This window comes from Lepidochelys kempii, chromosome 11 (genome assembly GCF_965140285.1).
Source record: "Lepidochelys kempii isolate rLepKem1 chromosome 11, rLepKem1.hap1, whole genome shotgun sequence".
Taxonomy (NCBI): domain Eukaryota; kingdom Metazoa; phylum Chordata; order Testudines; family Cheloniidae; genus Lepidochelys; species Lepidochelys kempii.
Window position 1 is genome coordinate 4,224,221 of NC_136390.1, and position 20,619 is coordinate 4,244,839.

The 20,619-nt window shown below is 44.6% G+C and overlaps 1 protein-coding gene across 2 annotated transcripts in view; it reads right to left on the reverse strand.

Moving 5' to 3' along the window:
* IGFBP2 (insulin like growth factor binding protein 2) overlaps window positions 1-20,619 on the reverse strand; it is a 109,567-nt gene that overhangs the window by 59,201 nt on the left and 29,747 nt on the right. The gene's annotated exons all lie outside the window — the stretch shown is intronic.

Below are 20,619 nucleotides of genomic sequence, written 5' to 3' on the forward strand. Positions count from 1 at the left end.
TGAGAGGAGAGACAATGCTAAGTATCTCACCAGGGCCAGGCAATTGCTGGTGATACGGTTAACTGTGGCTCACTAGATATTTCTACAAAGCTTTAGCTGCCAAGCGAGACATGGGGCACTCTGGCCTTGGGGTCTCCCATCTCCACCAAGCTAATGCAGCACACCTCGCTCACTCACGGCTTACATGGTCATGTAGCAGCAGAGCAGACTAACGGGTCAAACTCATCCAGACAATATCATTTCACCAGCCCACTAAATAGGACCTAATCCTATGAGGTGCTGAGTGCCTCCTTCACTCAGTCAACGCTGACAGCAATGACAACGGAGGGTGTCCAGTGCTTTTTTTTTTTTTTTTTTTTAAACAAAACAGAGGGTGTTCAGCAGTTGGCCAAACGGGTTCTTCACTGAATAACGTGTAAGCATAAGGAGAAGGGGGCACGAGGACTGCAGGGGCATTAGCCGATGAGATGGTGAAAGCTTTTGTGTAGGAGACCTCATGGTAACGCTCCCTGAAGAATGTTTTGGGCCAAAGGAAAAAAAATATTCTCTTCAGAAGTATCTTTATGAGCCCGGTTCTCCCCACACACAATGTCCATCGCTTCCCCTACACGAGGCATTTCAGCACTTCCAAAATTCTATGTCACATCTTACGCCCTCATGCAAACCACCTCCACGCCCAGACATAGTAACCGTTCCAAGTCAACGCTTGATCCCATTCCAGCTGGACAATTCCTTCTCTCGTCCCTCCGCTCTCTCCTCTCTGGCCACAACCCCAAAAATTTAAGCCCACCACCGCTACAACCCCCTGATTGCTATTTTCATCTCTATGCCCTGCTCCACTCTTTCATCACTTACTCCCCACATTTATGTAATGTATACAGCCCCCTCTCCCTCAGCAAACCCCAGCACCCTTTTCACTTTTGGTTGCTCACCCCAAAGTTTCCCTTCCTTGGACTAGATCTGGAAGGGTGGGATGGTAGCTTGGCTAGTTTGGAAGCTGGGGCAGATGCCTACAGTTGGGTTGGGAGAGGGTCCAGCATCCCTCCTCCGGCTCACCACGCCTGGCTGCTGGGCTGAGGGACAAGAGAAAGCTATTAGCTGACTGGTCTCTTTTCCTGTTTCCTCTGGAGCCACGGGAATCTCCCCTACACTGGGAAGGATCTGGGTGAACCCAATGGGCCGCAGCTGAAGCTGGGTCGGGGTCCTGCCTGTATAGTGCAGCACTATACCCCAGGTGGTGCTGTTGTGCATTTTCTGCTTAGATGCAGACTGAGTCCACTACCGGTAACCTATCTCCATGTGTTCCCAGCCAAACCAGCACATTCAGGGGCACATGTGCTGGGATGGGTGGCTGACCCCAGAGCCAGCCTACATCCCTTCAGCAGGCTCCTATCCCTAGTGGCCTAGTCTGAGCCTGGAAAGAGGAGTGAGGAGCCAATATTCTGCCCATCACTTTGGTATCTGGGAGCCTCCTTATGAAAAGTCCAAAAAACCAGCCGCTTGCACATGACCAGTTTCCTGCTGCTCCAGAAGGCCCTGTAAAATGATAACAAAAGCACGGCTCATCTTCCATTTACCCTCCCACCTGCCCCATTAAGCAAAGAGCTTAAGCAAGTGCTTAATGTTAAGCATACGAGTAGCCCCACTGACTTACGTGCTTTGCTGAATCAGGACCTAAATATGTCTGATTAATCCCTACCATCAGCCTCCAAATCCCAGCCAAATGCCTCTCCTCTCTGGTTTCACGGAGAACCTGATCAGCCACCATGAATCATACAACACATCTTGCAAGTCTTTTCAAGACTCGTCAGTCTGTCAGCAGAGAGGGGGGGAAATTACAGACACACACACTAATTAGAGGTATAACCATCTGCCCTGTTCGCATGCTTAGCAGCACTCTGATTGTCTGGACATGTTTACCTCAGTAAGTCAAGCCTCAGGACAGCTTTCGTGACAGAAAACAAACGTTAATTTTACAAAAGAAACCCTCATGAAAGCGGCCACCCGCCCTGCACTCTCTGGTACACTGCTCCCTAACAGACAGGTCACTCTTCCTGGAATTCTAGCACTGACCCATGGACAAGGAGCCACCTCTTCTTTTAAGCTATCAGACAGGCAATCAAAACAAACCCATTCATTCTCTCCGGCCAACAGAGAGGGGGAGGAAAAAAGGCCAAGGAGACTGAACTGATAAATATCAAAGTGGCAAACACAACTATTATCATACATGTCTTTCGCCGAAATCCCAGCCTTATTAATGTTTCATTATTGGTTAAAATAAAACTCTCCCCTAGTAAAACAGTTGCCACGTGCCTTGTGACCTACTGTAACTTGCCCTGCCTCCTCATGACTTACCGTGTTTTGGAACCCAATGTAGTAAATGTTACATTAAATATCTATGGCCTGCCATTTCTCAGCTAGGCAACTGTATTCCCAATTAGTCCTTGCATTCCATTTCCAGTTTATCCCCCTGCATGCAATGTGTGGAATCAAATGCCTCAACTAAACAATGGAAATCTCTTATTAAAACATAGTAATGCCTAATATAAACAAAACACAGTTTTGTCTTGCAGTATAGGATGTGTCTCCATCAGTTGATAGTCATACAGGGTCTATGAAACACAGGCAGTTCTGATTCTGTCCAATAGAGAGCAGTGACATACATACTAGCCAATTCATTAAAATATAATGAAAATTAGACAACCTTCAGAGGAAATTTTGAGCAGTATATACGGTGCTTATTTAGGATGATATGCAGTAGCTAGAGATGCATCTTCTTCATTTCTCTGAACATCAGTGTCATTTACTTATAATTACAAGAAATAATAATTACAACTCTCTATAATAAATGAAATATGAAACACAGACTCTAATAGAAGCTTATGGAGCTGCTTTATGTAGGCACTAACCAAGTGGCAATGGAATTTAATCAAAACCCTGCTGCCTTGATGCAAACGCCAAAGTGGTGACACAGGGAAAGAACAGACACGGCACTGAACTCCACAAAATCCAGTATCAGGCAGTACGGAAGCTGCAACTCCCACCGCTGGAAACTGAAACTCACACACCATTGATTCCTAAAGCCCCTATGCCTGGCAGATCAGAGGCACAAGGTAATAGAACCACTTCACCTCTTCCAAAAGTCATGAAAAGTCCAATACACACAAAGGAGAAAGCAAATCCAGTAAAGGTTTCGTCTACTCCCAATATCCTGCCTCCCTAATCATTAAGTCACATTCTGAACTTCAAGGCTCCACCCTCTGAATAAGACCCATAACCAAGAATACCAAAAAATTATCCCAAAATTTTGAAACGTGATTGTCTAAAATTATGTATGTACTCCATATTAAACACACACACACACACACACACACACACAGCCTAATTTTCAAAGGAGTAAAGGACCCAGAGCTCCCACTTAAATCAATGAGACTTTGAAAATCAGACAAGTTATTTAAGCACTCGTGTTTGGAAATTACAGCTTCAGAGTGCATAGAACTAATTGCGATTTACCTGCGCACTACTGGAGATTACAAAACAGCACACACACATGAACATTGATAACTGGAGATTCTGAATATCTGAATGGTAGGAAATTAACATCTTCAATATAAGGAATTCAAGCTTGTGCCCTAGGTCACTAGAAAGGTCGTTTTCCTTGGCTTTGCAGCACCGTGTTGGATTTGACCTCTCTCCTCAATGTGTCAGAGTACCAATAATCTCTATATGGGCAGCCGAACAACGATCTCACCCACTGTTCCTATTTGAAAAATTCCACTCACTTTATATGTTATATGCAGAGAACGTGCAGCTCTGTATCACCTTCACAGCAGACAAACAGCACCATCTCTGAGCTCTCCAATGGAATGGCTGAGATCAGCAGCTGAATGAAGAACAGAGGTGTTGCTGATGGGGAGAAGAACTTGCCACTTCTGTAACAGTGCCCTCCCCTAGGAGATTTTACTCTCTAATCGTCAGGAGAATCTGCAGCTTCAGCGTCCCCTGGACTTCTCACTGCTTCTGGAACCCAAATGGCTGCAGCCAGGAAAATTGCCCTTTTTTGTGTATAGGTGTCAAGAGTACCACAAATCCTCTGTCAGATCCACATTCAGCCATGGCAATTGACACTTTCAGGACCTTCAGGCTTGGTTGTCACAATTCTCTGCACAAGGTACAAAACCACCAACAATGAAAGAGCTATAGATTGCTCAGAACGCAGCAGCCCCATCTGCTCAGCAACACAGGTCACTAAGAGCATTTCATCCCCCCATCTTCACATTGAGTACCGGGTCAAATTCAAGATTTCGATCCTCATCTTCAAGGCCCTTCATGGGACTGGCCCTAGTTATCAGAGAGACTAGACTGTCATACTTTGTCCTTGAAGACAACCGTCCAGAACAGGTACACTCTAGTGGAACAACAGAACGGTCAGCCTCAAGAGTGGGCAGGAGATGGAGCGGTCTTGGAAACTGGCCTGCCAATATGGAGCTTTGCTGCCCAAAGAGAACAGGATGAGCACGCACAGAGCAGTCTTCAGAGCCAAACCCAAAACCCACTTCTCTGACCAAGCCTGACCACAGTTGCATCACACTTAAAACCAACTAAACAAAATAAAAACCATACTACATAAACAAAGCTCAGCCCTGACTGACTGACTGCAGACACACCTTTTTATACTTTTAGGAGACACTCAGTTACCACAGTATTGCGGGCCACAGAAGAATACAGATAGGATACATTTGAAAATTGCATACCAGCATACATATGTAGAAAATTTCCCTCATCCTTCGGGCGTAATCCAGCTCCTACTGAAGACAATGGAAAGACTCCCATTAACTTCACTGGGAGTTGGATATGGCCCTACTATAGATGCACTGTGCGTGCATGTGAGCGCTATGTTGGTATGTTCAATGAACTGGCAGGCATGGCTAAGGAGGTCAGAGGGCTTGTAATTCCCATAAATCAAGTCGCTCCAGACTTTTTTTTCCTTTTTCTCCATTGCTCTCTTAGTTCCTTAAAAAAAATCTAAGAAATTCAATACAAAACTCCTCTACAATAACTTAACATTTAAAAAAAAAAAACAGGAAATGCAAAGGTTTAATGTTATAACAATATTAATTCAGCGGCACTGCACATAGGCAGTATTTGCCAAGCCTCTGTAGTTTAATGTGTAGCTTATGATATTATTGTTTACATTGTAAAATGCATTCCCTAAATCAGAGCGTCATTGACTTTTTTTTGCTGAGCCCCTCTTTGAAGATTCAAGTCCCATACACACCACCCGTCTCTTTCTAAGAAACATGGGAGAACATGCCCTGTATTCGTAGGAGCCAGGGGATGGGGAAAGGGGTTACCTGCACTCATGGGGACCAGATATGCCCTGTCCTCACAGGGGCTGCAAAGGGATGGGGTGCCCAGTACATGTGGCAGATGAGGAAGCCTTCCACTGCTGCTCAGCTGCTGGGACCCAGCTCCCTGCCTGTCTCGCTCCTCCACTGCACAGAGGAAGCAAACAGGGCTTGGGTGAGGAGGCAAGAGGAAGGCTGCACCTTGTGAGTACCCGGCTAGACACAGCCCCCTCTTGAACCCAGCCTTTCAGCACTGCCCCATCCACTTCCCCTGTGCAGGCTCTGTCTGGCAGGGGAAGTGGATGGGGCTCTGTGCCCTGAGGCCATGCTGAAGGGCCAGCGTCAAAAGGGGGCTCTGTCCAGTAGCACGGTCAGTACCCACAGGGTGCAGCCTTAGGCTCCCCTCTGGCACAGTCCCTGCTGTCCTCCCCTGCACAGGGAGGATAACGGCCATTGGTGGCTACTGCAGCTGCACCAGTGAGGGAACAAGACAGGCAGTAGTCCGGCCATTTGTCCGGCTTTAGGCTGGACGCTCCTCTCTTTCTAAGGTTTCTTCCCTGTCCAGTACTGAGACAAAAACAGATGTGTCTTGTCCAGTATCAGGCAGGGGATGCCGTTTTGAAGAGAGCCCTGCCCCCAGGACCTCACATGCACGGTGGGTGCAAAGTCACGCCAGCGAGGACGGGGTGGTGCTCTCTTCCAAATGGCGCCCTCCATGCAGCATGACCTCACACACAGTGTGTGTGCAAGGTCATGCTGGTCAGGGCGGGTCACACCAGCAAGGGTGGGGTCACACTGTTCCCGGAAGTACCAGAATGGCTGGTATTCTGGGGATGGGAGAGTGACCTCCCTAAGGGGCAGGTAGAGTTACCAACTTTGTAATATTTAAAATCTGGACACTCCAGCAGGAGTGCCAGAACCTTCCCTGCCCCACCTCTTCCCCAAGAGACCCTGCCCCTTCCTCCAGAAGCCTCGCCCTTGCCCCACCTCTACCCCAGAGGGCCCACCCAGACCCCATGCCCGAGGCCCTGCCCCGCCTCTTCCCCTCAAGCCCCACCCCCATTTGCTCCTCTTCCCCCCATTGCACGCTGCTTTTCCCCTCTCCTCCGCCCCTGCCCTGGGTCGGGAGGAGCTCACCTGCAGAACCGGGGCTGGGAGCTGCAACCACCTGTTGCAGGTAGGAGGTGGCCCAGGCTGAGGAGCAGCTGGCACAGGTGATGACCCAGCACCTCCCCGCCTGCAGTAACCAGACTTTGGGTGTCCAGTCAGTAGATCTGACCGGACTCTGGCAGGTCCCCTTTGCCACCAGACTTTCTGGTGGAAAAGTGGGCACCTGGCAACATTATGGGCAGGGAGCCTGGTCCGAGCAGACAAGACCACTCACACAGAGCCCCATCTTTCTCCGGCAGGACAGACCCCTCTACTGACTGTGGCCCCATCAGGTCCTCGTGCTCCCCTGCTAACCTCGTCACACACCCCCAGAGGGGCACACCCCGGACTTTGAAAACCTCAGCCCTAAAATATACAGAATGGGGAATGTAGCTACTTAACGTTACTGGACATAGATACCTTAACGTTGCTTTTCTTGCTTTATGATTTTAACAGTGTAATCTTAACATTAAACAAAAAATTGTTTCCATTTAATAAAAATAATAAAATAACTATAGTATCTGTACGGCTGTATACGTAAAGGCCTGCAGGGGCAGCTGTAAAATGGGATGAAAGCACCATATTAATTGCGTCTTTCATTACAAGTTTCAGAGTAACAGCCGTGTTAGTCTGTATTCGCAAAAAGAAAAGAGCTGTCGCTCACGAAAGCTCATGCTCAAATAAATTGGTTAGTCTCTAAGGTGCCACAAGTCCTCCTTTTCATTACAAGAGCACATAGTACTTGGCACTATGATAAATAGTCAATAAACGATACCATGGAGCTGTACTTTTCCTCTCTCTCTCTCTCTCTCTCTAATTCCTTTATACATTTTGTGATAATACAATGCGAGACCTTTTTGTCCTGCACAGGGCTCAAGGCTAGTGGTCACACTTTTTAGTCATTTTTGCCTTTTGGTTATCAAGCTAAACGATGCACGAATGAAAAACAAACAGGGATATGTAAAAATTCTGTCATGGTGCATCCAAGGAGATTTGGGAGCATAACCCCAAAGCCAACTTTAATAGCAAAGGAGCTTCTGAGAAAAAAATATCTCACCAAAAAATAAAACCAAAAAAAAAACCACTTAGATTTATTCTGAGTAATGTAAAATAGTCATACAAGCCTTCTACTTACTGTCCTGTAGAATATTTAAACTATAGAAGAACAAACTTACAAAAATTAAGAGTAACAACAACTTTTTACAGAGAGAGAGAGAGAGAGAGAGAGAGAGAGAGGCAGGCTTCTTGAATATAAATAAGAGGCTGAAATAGGTCAGCGTGTTTTTTTTTTCTTGGCCACTGAAGTTTGATACTTTTCACTTGAAATTAGCCTGGACGGTGGCTGCACACGCACTGTACCAACAAACGCTGCAGCCAAGGAAATGAGGCGATCAGCAACATTTACTTTTTGTTGGAGATCCAGTCCCGACACAAAATAAACTGGTAATGGTTTGTAATTAACACATGGAGCGCCAGAGCGATGGGCTCTCTCAGCTGCTGCATGCTGCTGAACAATAGCTGAGTTTCGTCCCAGATGTAGCTCAACCAGGCCTGCTCGATCCCCTACTCATGTCCTGGTAAAGACTCCGTTACTAGCTCTGAGATCAAGTGAAAAGCAGGACTGAAATGCGAAAACATTGTATGCGCTGGTGAAAAGCGCCTACTGAGAACTAAAGGACCAAAGTACTCCATTTATCCACACAACAAATGCAGTAGGGGGTGAAACCTTGAAGTATGTTAGGAACTAGTAGGGAAAGGAGAGAAAATAAGACAGAAAATATCATAATGCCATTATGTAATCCACAGTGCGTCCACACCTTGAATACTGTGTCCAGTTCTGGTCACTCCATCTCAATGGCGTGGAACTGGAAAAAGTCTGGAGACGGGCACACGGAACGGCTTCCACACAGGAAAGATAAAGGACGGATAAAGAGAGGGGCTATCATGCACATTGTAAGGGGAGTGGTCAGTTTGGATGAGCTATTGCCAGCAGGAGAGTGAGTTTTTGTGTGTGTGTTTTTTTGAAAAAAAAAAAGGGGGGGTGCGGGGGGTGAGAAAACCTGTATTTGTGCTGGAAATGGCCCACCTTGATGGCCACAAGTACTCCTTTTCTTTCAGCTTAGAAAAGAGACTATGAAGGGGGGATATGATAGAGATCTATAAAATCATGACTGGTGTGGAGAAAGTGAATACAGAAGTGTTATTTACCTTTTCACACAATACAAAAACCAGAGGACATCCTATGAAATCAATAGATAGCAGATTTAATATAAACAAAAGGAAGTACTTTTTCACACAACTAATCTGTGGAATTCATAGCCGTGGGATGCTGAGAGGGCCAAAAGTATAACTGGCCCATCAACAGCTATTAGCCAATACAGTCAGGGATGCAATTCCCTGCTCAGGGTGACCCTAAACCTCTGATTACCAGAAGCCAGGAATGGAAGACTGGGGTGGAGAACTCCATAACTGTCCTGTTCTGTACACTCCCCTTGAAGCTCAGGTACTGGCCACTCGCGGAGACAGGATACTAGGCAAAATTGACCATGGTCTGTTTCAGTATGGCATTGCTTATGTCCTAACATATTCTCAGGCTCCCTTAGGCTCAATAGAGGGGTAACTGAGAAACTTAATGGCCAATGATATACAGGAGGTTCGACTAGATGATCTAATGGTCCCTTCTGACTTAAACTCTATGAAGCCATTGAAGTCTCACAGTGTTCCCTGAAGTGCACCTCTGCATCCACTGGGATCAACATAGAGGTTGCAGGGAAATTCTATCTCCATGGCTCATTTAGCCTTTACCTCCCTCCTGAGACTGTCTACAAAGACAGCAACTGTGATGCTAGATTTGTGTGAGAGATGCAGACACGTTTCCGCAAGGAACTAGAATGGAGAAAACAGCTCATTTCGCAGTCCCAAGACAACAAGGCAGGTAGTAACATCTGATCACTATACAACCTGGGACGAATTCAGTCTTCCACTATTGGAGCCACCCAGGCCCCTCACAGCATATCAGCTTACCCAGCTACTTTTACCCTTCTCAGGGAGCTAAGCAAAGGGCCTAATTGTTATTAAGGCTGTAAGAAAATTGTGGGCTGTAATTTTGTTGCAAAACCCACAACTTTTAACACCCACCGCAACCTTTCATAGTTGCCACAAATTTAAGTGGCATTGCAACCCACGTGCCAGGTCACAAAGCCACCCCTGCATCATGCTTGCCTTCAGGAGCCAAGTAGGATACATGGCATCCCTTCTGCACTGCTGCCCTGCTTTGGAAGGTAGGCTGCATGCCTTGAACCTCAACTTTCACAAACTGTGGCTGCGATTTTAACCAACCGTGGCTGCAACTTTTCAACCAAAAAAAAAAAAAATCACAACTTTCTCATAGCCTTAATCATTATGCAATCTGGCCATTAACAAAACTAACTCACAAAAGTCATCAATGCCAAGTTAATAAAACTCCAGGATATTTAGATGCATAACAATCTGTTGCTATGGAAATTGAAAAGGATTAGTAAATTTACTGTAAGAAACTGTCACCAGGGAGGGTGAGCGCTTATGTTTCTATTTCTGTATCACTATCCTAATACACATTTTACATTTGCATAGCACTATACACAGAGGTGGATTAACACATGGGCCCCAAGCCAATTTGGGGCACCCGGAAAAATCTTTCCTCACCGTGGCCCCAGGGCTGGAAGAGCTGTCACTCCCTGCCACGGGGCTGGAAGAGCTCTTGCTCCCCACTGCAGTCGGCACGTACATAGAGCTTCTCCAGGATGCAGCGGCAGAAGACGAAAGGATTGAGCGAGGGGCAGGGCCGTGGGGGGAAGGGGCAGAACAGGGTGGGGCTGTAGGCTGAATGGGGCCACCGGGGGAACAGGAGTGGGGTCGCAGGGGAAGGGGTGGAACAGGGTGGGGTCGTGGGCTGGCCATGGGCAAAAGGGGTAGGATGGGGGCAGGGCCCTGGGTCCAGCACCAGGCCCCCACTTGCTCTGGCCCAGGGCCCCAGGAGACCTTAATCCGCCTCTCACTGTACAAACTTTCACCAAACAATGATCCTTGGATTTCTGATTAAGGAAATCCACTTTATAAATTAAGCCTATTTGGCTCAAATCACCCTGGTTTATGCTAGCTTTTGGCAGCAGGAATCGAGATATAAGGTCTCCCACAGAGAAAAGTCAACTAGGGGAGAAGTATTGGGATTCTGCAACATCACACCCACCCATTAAAGTCTGATTTGTGGGCAGCAATGGCTGCTAATTCAGCACACCCCCTCAGTGGCCAGCCACAGATTTCCCTTTGGAAAGTGAATTATTTTCCCCAGTATAACACCCAAGAGAGGATATGGTATGAAACAACACTGCCCTCCCTAAAGAGGCCTCTCACCCTTCACCAGACTACAATGGGCATCATTGGTATAGGAAGGGGTCATTTGTCCCTCCTGTGTATTCATGTCTCTTTCCCAAGTTTGCACAAACAAAAGAAAAAATAGTTACCAGTCATTCAACATGCAAATCATTACCTACAACTAGTTAACACATGGCTAGCCTGTTCAGGCCTCAAAGACATGGGGGTTGGGTTTCTCTCACATCCACAGACTCTTTGGACTGTTTGAACCATTATCATTGGCTCAAAAGTTGTTACTTTACCAAAACCAACTGAGACGATTGCTCCCAAACTGACCCAACAGGTCAGTAGTCCACGATCAGAGAACAATCCCTGAGAGGTGACGGGTGCGTGTTTTCCTTGCTTTCCACAATATTTTTCAAGTGCACAGCCAGCTCTGAGAAAAATCCAAAGAGCTAACTGAATAAATATTGACCAGGTTCAAGAAAAATAGCAATAAAACATTGTCTTCTGGGTTAAAGACAAAATAACTTGAGATTGTGCAATCGTGTCCTCCTCTAAATACTGCACAATCCCAGGAACTGTTATAAACCCAAAGGCAATACTGCTATTGCCCTTGAACCCAGTGAGCTTTTGTGTAATACACACACCAGGCAAGAGGTCTGAATTTCTAGGATTTTATAAGACCCCATCATTAACCAGTTAGAAAAGCCAAAAGATGTTGCTTTGGTGAGGAACAATCTACTATAATTCTAGGTTTCAGAGTAACAGCCGTGTTAGTCTGTATTCGCAAAAAGAAAAGGAGTACTTGTGGCACCTTAGAGACTAACCAATTTATTTGAGCATGAGCTTTCGTGAGCTACAGCTCACTTCCGATGAAGTAAGCTGTAGCTCACGAAAGCTCATGCTCAAATAAATTGGTTAGTCTCTAAGGTGCCACAAGTACTCCTTTTCTTTTTACTATAATTCTGTTTGCCATCTTTCCCCAAGATAGCAAAGGTTCTGTAACTCTTCAGCAATTAGGCAGATGCTGCCTACCCTCAATATGCCCTCCTTCCCCTACCTATTAATACACACACCCCGACAAGCCTTCTAGAGAAAGTCTGCATGGAAATATTGAAAGCAGAGCTACATGATGAAAAAATAACAGTCACCTAATTAGATGAGATCTCACTCAGCAATCCCTCACAAGGTGCTAAGAAGTGTAGTTAGTGCAAACGACTGAGTTAGCCATGTAAACTGTATCCCTTTTTCACAAAGGAAACTCTCTCTCCCCATCTCCTTATAGGTGAATGACAATATATTTTTATACACATACAAAACCCTCTGGGCTTGTTAAAACAAACAAAAGCCCTGGAAATTCAAGATTCCAGCAGGTCATTAGGGACTGTGAGTAAAATTTTATGACTTGATGAAAAGCATGAACCCTGAACATAATAAAAATGGCACCTATTATATCCCTTCCCCCAAAGAGTACACAATGCCTGGACTATTCCTAATAATAAGAACTTACATTTCAATGGTGCCTTTCATACTCAATGATCCCAACGAGCTTTACAACCCTGATCTAAGAATCATTTCACATGCCTCTGGTTTGAAAGGTGACAGCTGGTAAGTAACATACAGTAAAACTACACAAAATTACAGGACAGAAAGTGAAGGAGAATACTGTAACCAGTTAAAACTGTCAGAAGAATGCTAGGAAGGAAGGAAGGAAGGAAGGGTCCTCCATACCTAACTAACGTGAAATTTTACTATTAGAAATTCTCTCTACGGTGCCATAAACAGGCATAGCACTTTACAGACAAAAGCTCAAAGGCCAAACTCTGCTCTCCATTTTGCCAGTGTAAAGCCAATAAAATTACTCTGGAGATACACGTGCATAACAGAGCAAAATGCGGTCAGCATCCTGGCCACAGAGAGTTTACAACCTAAATTGAGACACGACTTGATGGGAGATGGTAACAAACACTGGGGAGAGAGAGGACAAGAGTTACAGTACGATTGTGCCATTGCTTTAATGTACATGTTTTGAGGGTACACAATTATTACTGAAAACAGAAAAAGCAGAAGTGTTCAATAAATATTTCTATGTCTCATCATTTGATCATACAATCACAGACTATCAGGGTCGGGAGGGACCTCAGGCGGTCATCTCGTCCAACCCCCTGCTCAAAGCAGGGCCAATCCCCAACTAAATCATCCCAGCCAGGGCTTTGTCAAGCCTGACCTTAAAAACTTCTAAGGAAGGAGCATCATATGATGCTGATAACACTCTTTTCCTTCCACTAGTATCTCAGGAGGATGCTAAACAGCAGCTACCAAAGTTAGACACTTTTAAATCGGCAAGTAGGTCCAGATAACTTGCATCCAAAAGTTTTAATAGTGCTGGTGGAGAAACTCGCTGGACTGTTAATGCTGATTTTGAGTAAGTCTTGGAACGCTAAGGAAATTCCAGAAGACTAAAAGAAAGCGAATGTTGTGCCAGTATTTAAAAAGGGTACACATTATGACCCAGGTAATTAAAGGCCTGTCAGCCTAACAAGGACCCTGGGCAAGACAATAGATCAACGGATACAGGACTTGATTAATAAAGAAATAAAGAGGGGTAATATAATTAATGCCAATCAGCCTGAGTTTATGGAAAATAGATCTTTTTTACATGTTTGGTTGATAAAGGTAATAGTGTTGATATAACACTCTTCTCTAAGGCATTTGACTTGGTACCCCATGACATTTTAATTAAAAAACTAGAACTATATAAAATTAACATGGCACACATTAAATGGTTTAAAAACTGGCTAACATATACGTCTCATCATTGAGTAAGAGTGTTTCTAGTGAGGTCCCACACAGATCTGTTGTTGGCCCTTCACTATTTGACATTTTTATCAATGACCTGGAAGAAAACAAAAATCATCACTGATAAAGTTTACAGATGACACAAAAATTGTGGGAGTGTTAAATAACGAAGATGACAGATCACTGATATACAGCAATCTGGATTACTTGGTAAATAAACTGGGCTCAAGAAAACAAAATACATTTTAAAACAGCTAAACATTAATGTTATACATCTGGGGAGGGATAGCTCAGTGGTTTGAGCATTGGCCTGCTAAACCCAGGGCTGTAAGTCCAATCCTTGAGGGGGCCATTTACGGATCTGGGGCAAAAACTGGGGATTGGTCCTGCTTTGAGCAGGGGGTTGGACTAGATGACCTCCTGAGGTCGCTTCCAACCCTGACATTCTATGATTCTATGACCTAGAAAAAAAGAATGTAGGCCATACTTACCCGATGGGAGACTCTATTCTGGAAAAGTGACTCAAACAGATCTGGGGATCATGGTGACGAATCAGCTGAATGAGAGTTGCCAGTGCTACACTGTGGCCAAAAGGGCGAATACACTCCTCCTGTGCATAAACAGGAAGAATCTCGAGTAGGAGCAGAGAGGTTATTTCACCTCTGTAACTGGCCCCGGTGCAACCGCTGCTGGAATCCTGTGTCCAGTTCTGGTGTCCACAATTCAACAAGACAGTTGAAAAATTAGAGAGGGCTCAAAGAAAAGCCACGAGAATGATTAAAGGATTGGAAAACCTGCCTTATAGTGATAGACTCAAGGAACTCAGTCTATTTAGCTTAATAAAGAGAAGGTTATAGGGTGACTTGATTACAGTCTGTAAGTACCTACATGGGGAACAAATGTTTAATAGGGAGAGGTTACTCACTTTGTGTAGTAACTGGAGTTCGTTGAGATGTGTCTCCCTATGGATGTTCCACATCAGATGCACATGTGCCTTTGATCAGAGATTTTGGCAGTAGTGCCCATTTGTCCCATGCATACACCCCAGCGTCCCTATGCCCTGCACTGAGGCTATGTGGGGCTGCGTGGGCAAACCACCCTCAGGTCCTTCTCCACCACAGAGACCCACAAGAGATATTCTGAAGCGGAGGAGAAGGGGAGCAGGTAGGGGAGCACCCACAGGGGGACACATCTGAAGAACTCCAGTTACAGAACAAGGTGAGTAACCTCTCCTTCTTTGAGCAGTGTCCATGAGGGTGCTCTACTTCCGGGGACTCCTTATCAGTAACACCATTAAGGCGATGGAAGGTTTGGAGCAGAGTCTAATAGAGAGGAGAGAATTGCATTTCTTACAGCAGCATCTGATCTTGCCGTAGGTACTAAAGCATTATGTTTAGAAAAAGTATAAACAGATGAGCAAGTTGCCACTCTACAGATGTCTGCAACTGGTACATCCTAAGGCTATCGACATAGACAGTGCTCTTGTGAAATGTGTTGTCACTCTCAAAAGAGATTGAACATGAGTTCTCTCATGACAAATCTTAACACAACCAGAGATCCATTTTGAGAACCTCCGTTTTGAAATTTCCGAACCCTTGTTTCTGTCTGCAATGGATACACATAGTCTAGGAGATGTTCTACATGGTTTGGTCCTATCTAAGTAGAATGATGTCTTCCTGATATGTAGGGTATTTAATAGGGCTTCTGGAGTAGTCCGATGCAGTTTTGGGGAAAAAGGTGGGAGATAGATGGTTTAATATGAAATTCTGAGGACACCTTAAGTAAAAATCTTGGATGTGCCTATAGGGACACTTGCCCTCTGGTGAATACCATAAATGGGGGGGAAGGTCTGCCATTAAGGCCCCCAATTCTCCCACCCTTCAGGCAGAAGTGATTGCTACCAGGAAGACTGCCTTCAATAATACATCTAATAAAAAACATGTAGCTAGTGGCTCAAAAGGGTGTTTCACAAGGCAATTAAGTACTAGATTCAAGTCCTAGCTCAGAGTAGGATCTTTGATTTGTAGGAAGATATTTGATAAACCTCCTGAAGTATCTTACTGTACTTGGGTGAGCGAAGAGTGAAAAACCCCCTATGGGTGTGTGAAAAGCTGCTATTGATGCTCGGTTTCAGAGTAGCAGCTGTGTTCGTCTGTATCTGCAAAAAGAAAAGGAGGACTTGTGGCACCTTAGAGACTAACAAATTTGTTAGTCTCTAAGGTGCCACAAGTCCTCCTTTTCTTATTGCTGCTCAGTGAATCCTAATGGAATTCATAGTAAGACCCAATGTTTTCAGTTCCAATAGGTAATCCAATACCCTGGGAAAAGGAGCGAGTCAGCAAAATTGGACCACTGTTACACCAAAGATGTCATTTCCATTTCTGGAGGTAAGTATTTATTATAGATTCTTTTCTACTATTTAATAAAACACATTGTACCTCTGATGAACAGGATCTCTCTATTTTTGAGAGCCATCGAAGAACCAGGCTTGGAGCCTCAGAATCTGCAGGTTGGGGTGAAGTGTTCGACCAGCATCCTGGGTCAGTAGATGAGGACAAAACCTCCACAAAGGGCAAGAGTGAGTCTGATCATATAGGGACACTAGATGTGTCTTGGCCACATTGGTGCAATCAGTATGACTCTGGCTGGATATCTTTTTTGGAGCCTTTAACAGTAATGGTCTCAGTGGCTACACATAGAGAAGTCCCTTCATCCGTGAGACGAGGAATGCATCTCCTACAGATTGGGAATCGAGCACCCCGCTGGAGCAATACCAGATGCATTTTGCGTTGGCTGTCGTCGCAAACAGATCAACCACTGGGCACTCCCAGGCTAAGAATATCTTGTAGAGGACTCTGGAATTCAATTCCCATTCGTAATTTAGAAAGAAACATCTGCTGCGGTCGTCCACCATGGTGTTCTGAATACCTGGGAGGTAAGAAGCTGAGATAACTACGTGGTTGGCCATGCACCAATTCAGAGTTTTATCGCGTAGGCACAGACGGATGGGGAATGTGTGCCTCCCTGATGATTGATATAATATATGTATGTATGTCTCATTATCTTAATGGACTTCAATTTGTGTAGCAGTAAGAAGTGCAGGCAAGCATTTTTGATGGTCCACAATGCCAAAAGATTGATGTGGAGAAGCTACTCTTGTAGTGATCGTTTTCCTGCACCTTGTGAGGTCACAGACGTGCCCCCCAACCCAAAAATGAAGCATTTGATGTTACCACTATGGTAGGGGGAATCTGTAAGAATGGAACAGCTGTGCATGTTTTGATTGGATCCTTCCACCAGCTGAGTGATTGTAGAACCCACTGGTGAACAGACTGTTACCTGCCTAGACTGGGTTTGCTTGATTTGCAAACTGTTCGAAGTCATCTCTGTAGACCTCAGAGGTACAATCTGGCATGCTGCATAACAGACACAAGCGGACATGTGTCACAGCAGTTGATGACAGTCTCTTACTGTGACTTGAGGATTGTACTGAATTTTTGAGAAGAGATTCCGTAGTGTGAGAAATCTGCTCAGCGGTGGGTATGCTCTGCCTGTCACTATATCCAGGAAAATTCCTATGAAATCTAGACACTGTAGTGGAGTCAAAATGAACTTTCTGAGGTTGATTTGATGGCCCTGGCTGTGAAACAGGGAACATGTGATCTTTACTGATGTCCACACTTCCTGCCCCGATCAACCAATCGTCTAGCTATGGGAAAACAAACAACACAGGTGAGAGAAAACTACTGCCAGAGACCTTGAAAATACCCTCAGTGCTAAAGATAGGCCAAAAGGGAGCATCTTGTATTGGTAGTGCTCATTGTTTATCAGAAAACGAAGAAACCTCTTGTGTGAAGAGCGAATAGTGACATGAAAATATGCGTCTTGTAGGTCAAGAGTCGCAAGCCGATCTCTTACTTCGAATGAAGGAATTATTGCTGCAAGGGTCACCATCGTGAATTTTTATTGCTTTACATATTTGTTGAGAGACCTGAAGTCTCCACCTCCATTCTTTTTTGGGAATCAGGAAGTATTTTGAATAGAATCCCCTTCTCCTCTGTTGCACAGAACCGGTTCTGTTGCTGCTAAATGTGGAAAAGAGGTCACCCTCTTGCTCCAGCAACTGACTGAGAAAGGGGTTCCTGAAGAGGAACAGGGAGGGGGCATGGGTAGGAGGGCTAGATTTGAAATGAACAGCATAACCAGATGTTATGGCTTCCAAAACCCTTTTGTCCAATGTTATATGCTCTCATGCATCCTGAAAACGGGAGAGGCAGCAGCAGAAAGGAGGGGGAAGAGGTAAGATGTTGCAGCTGTAAGACCTTGTTGGTTGGATGGTTGAGACTCTTGACCAAGTTATCAAAACTCACTTGGAGGACACGGACGGCTGAGAAAACATAGCTGAAGGAGGTTTTTGGTTTTTGGGGGGTTTTTTTTGAGTATCTTGGTGTTTTGGGTCTACAAAATGCTAAATATGGGGCTGGGCATACTCTTTGTGCAGTATGAAACCTACTAAATCTCCTCATATTTACACGAGCATAAATCCCTAGGAATCACAGTGTGGCTCGAGTCCTTTAAAGTGTGGAGAGATGTACCCATTGAGTCACCAAAGGCATTGAGTCACCAAAGGTGAGGTCTTCAACATGAGAACAGTCTCATGGACAGGAGAGGCACCTTTTGAATCCTAGGGAACCCGGCATTCCCAAGCAAAAGAATGAAATTTTAACCCCTATCTCTCTACAAATAAAATGGTTTTGGTTTTTTTAAGAAAGAAATGAAAAACAAAGGGAATAACTGTTCCAATGACTATAGCACTATAAGGTAAGTACCTATAACTATCTGAGAAAGAGCTAAATGTTAGAGAACGGGCACACAACAGACTCCAGCTTGGGCTCACGGAGGTTGAGAAAAAAAAATGACGGAAGTTTGCCAGCACAACCGTGCATAGCCCCTGCGCAGGCTGAACGGGCATGGCTACCAAAAATTCCCGATCAAAGGCACAGGCGCACCTGAAGTGGAGCACTCACCCCAAATCAAAATGGGGTCTTCAATCTAGCAGTGAAAGGTATAACATGATCCCATGGCTAGACAAGTTCAGACTGGAAACAAGGACTGAATTTTTAAACAGACAGTAATTAATCATTTGAACAATTTACCAAGGGTTGTGGTGGATTCTCCATCACTGACAATTGGATGTTACACTAAATGTTTTGCTCTAGGAAATATTTTGGAGCAGTCCTATGGCCTGTGTTATACAAGAAATCAGGTACATGATCACAATGGTTCATTCTGGCCTTGGAATCTATGAATTGATTAAACTGCTGTTAGGGTTTATCTACACAAGGAAATCCGCCAGAGTAGCTCCCTGTGTGGATGCTCTTATTAAAGATATAATTACTCTGGATAAAATGGTCACTTTTGACGTAATTATTCCGGAATAAGAGCATCCATGTGTGAAGCTATTCCTGTCCACTTCCTCACGTGCATGCTCTTATTCTGGGATAATTACTTCAAAACTGGCATAATTACTCTGGAATAAAGGTGGCTTTAAATCCAGAATAGAGAGTCTACACCAGGAAGTTAATCCGCCACAGATGGAGTGGAATAGTCTATTCTGCTACAGCTAAGCCGGTCAATTTCCTGGGGTAGAAAAGCACCTCAGGGTGGCGGGGGTGGGGTATCTTTGCAGTCCTGATAGCCCTCAATAAAGACGATCTGTGTAAGTGGCAAGTGAGGGTTCTCTCGGGAACAAGCCCCTTCACTTCCCTCCAGATGTTGCGGAGCCAGTGCTTATATGGAGGTGGGGAGGCCTCTTTAAAAAAAAGGGGGGGGGTGAGAAACAGCAAACTATATCCTGGTTTTGTTCAGAGCACAAGAGAGTCATTCATCATTTTTCTCTAAGCACAAGGAGTGTTCTCACCTCCCCCTCAACCCTAAATCTCTCGCCACCAGAAAAAGGCTCACATTAGCGAAACAAAACAGACTCACAGCAAGGAAGTAAAAACTCACAAGATACTGCAAATAGCTTGAACACAAAGGGCCAAATCCTGAGCCAGTGTAAGTGGGTGCCAGCCCCGTGGAAGTGTATGAGCCAGACTCAGTGGTGGCATAAGTGGTAAGTCAGAAAACCAGCACGAGGAGTACAGTAGCCTAATTTCACCAACTTGAATTCTTTGAGATGCAAAACAACTGTAATTTACATGCTGACGAGATAGAAAATGGGGGAGAATGTAGCAGAAAAAGACACTAACAGGAAGGTATAAGATAAACAGTCTTGGCAGAATATGATTTTTATAATTTCAGCTGTATAATTTATTTGTAAACATTGTTTTGATTTTTATCGATTTAAATAGTCACTGTTGCATGAAATTATGGGTTTTAAGCATTTTTTTCATTTTTATCCATTTACATTTTCAGTTGTAAGAAACTGGGGGGTGGGGGGACAGCATTTTCTGACTTTGCCCATCTGTAAATTTTGTTTATTATTCATGGAAATATTTTTCATCTGTTGGTGCGTGCATATTGAAATTGACGTTTACCGACATACAGCAATAAAAATCCAATCCTTCCAAACCTAAAGATAAAGCATCTTCTCCTTCTTCCCTCTATACAAAGTGCATTTGCAATCAGCTGACTTCCCAGCTTTGGAAACTTTTCCTTCAAAATTCATTACCCATCAAACCTGCTGGGTTTCAGAACAAACAGACGATTCATGGAGAAGTTTCAGAACTTGAACTGATCCATGCGGTTTTGATGCAAATCCACCAAATTCATGCTTCTGTGTGGACTGCATGGAAATCTGTGGGAAACTTAAATGTGCTGAATTAATTTGGGAGTTTGAACCCAATCTCTGAGGGGTGCAAACTCCTACATATCTAAATCATGGAAAAAGTTCAGACAAACTCGTGCAAAATTATGAGGCAGGGCTTTGCTTAGTAGTCTCTGGTATCCATAAATTAAGACATGG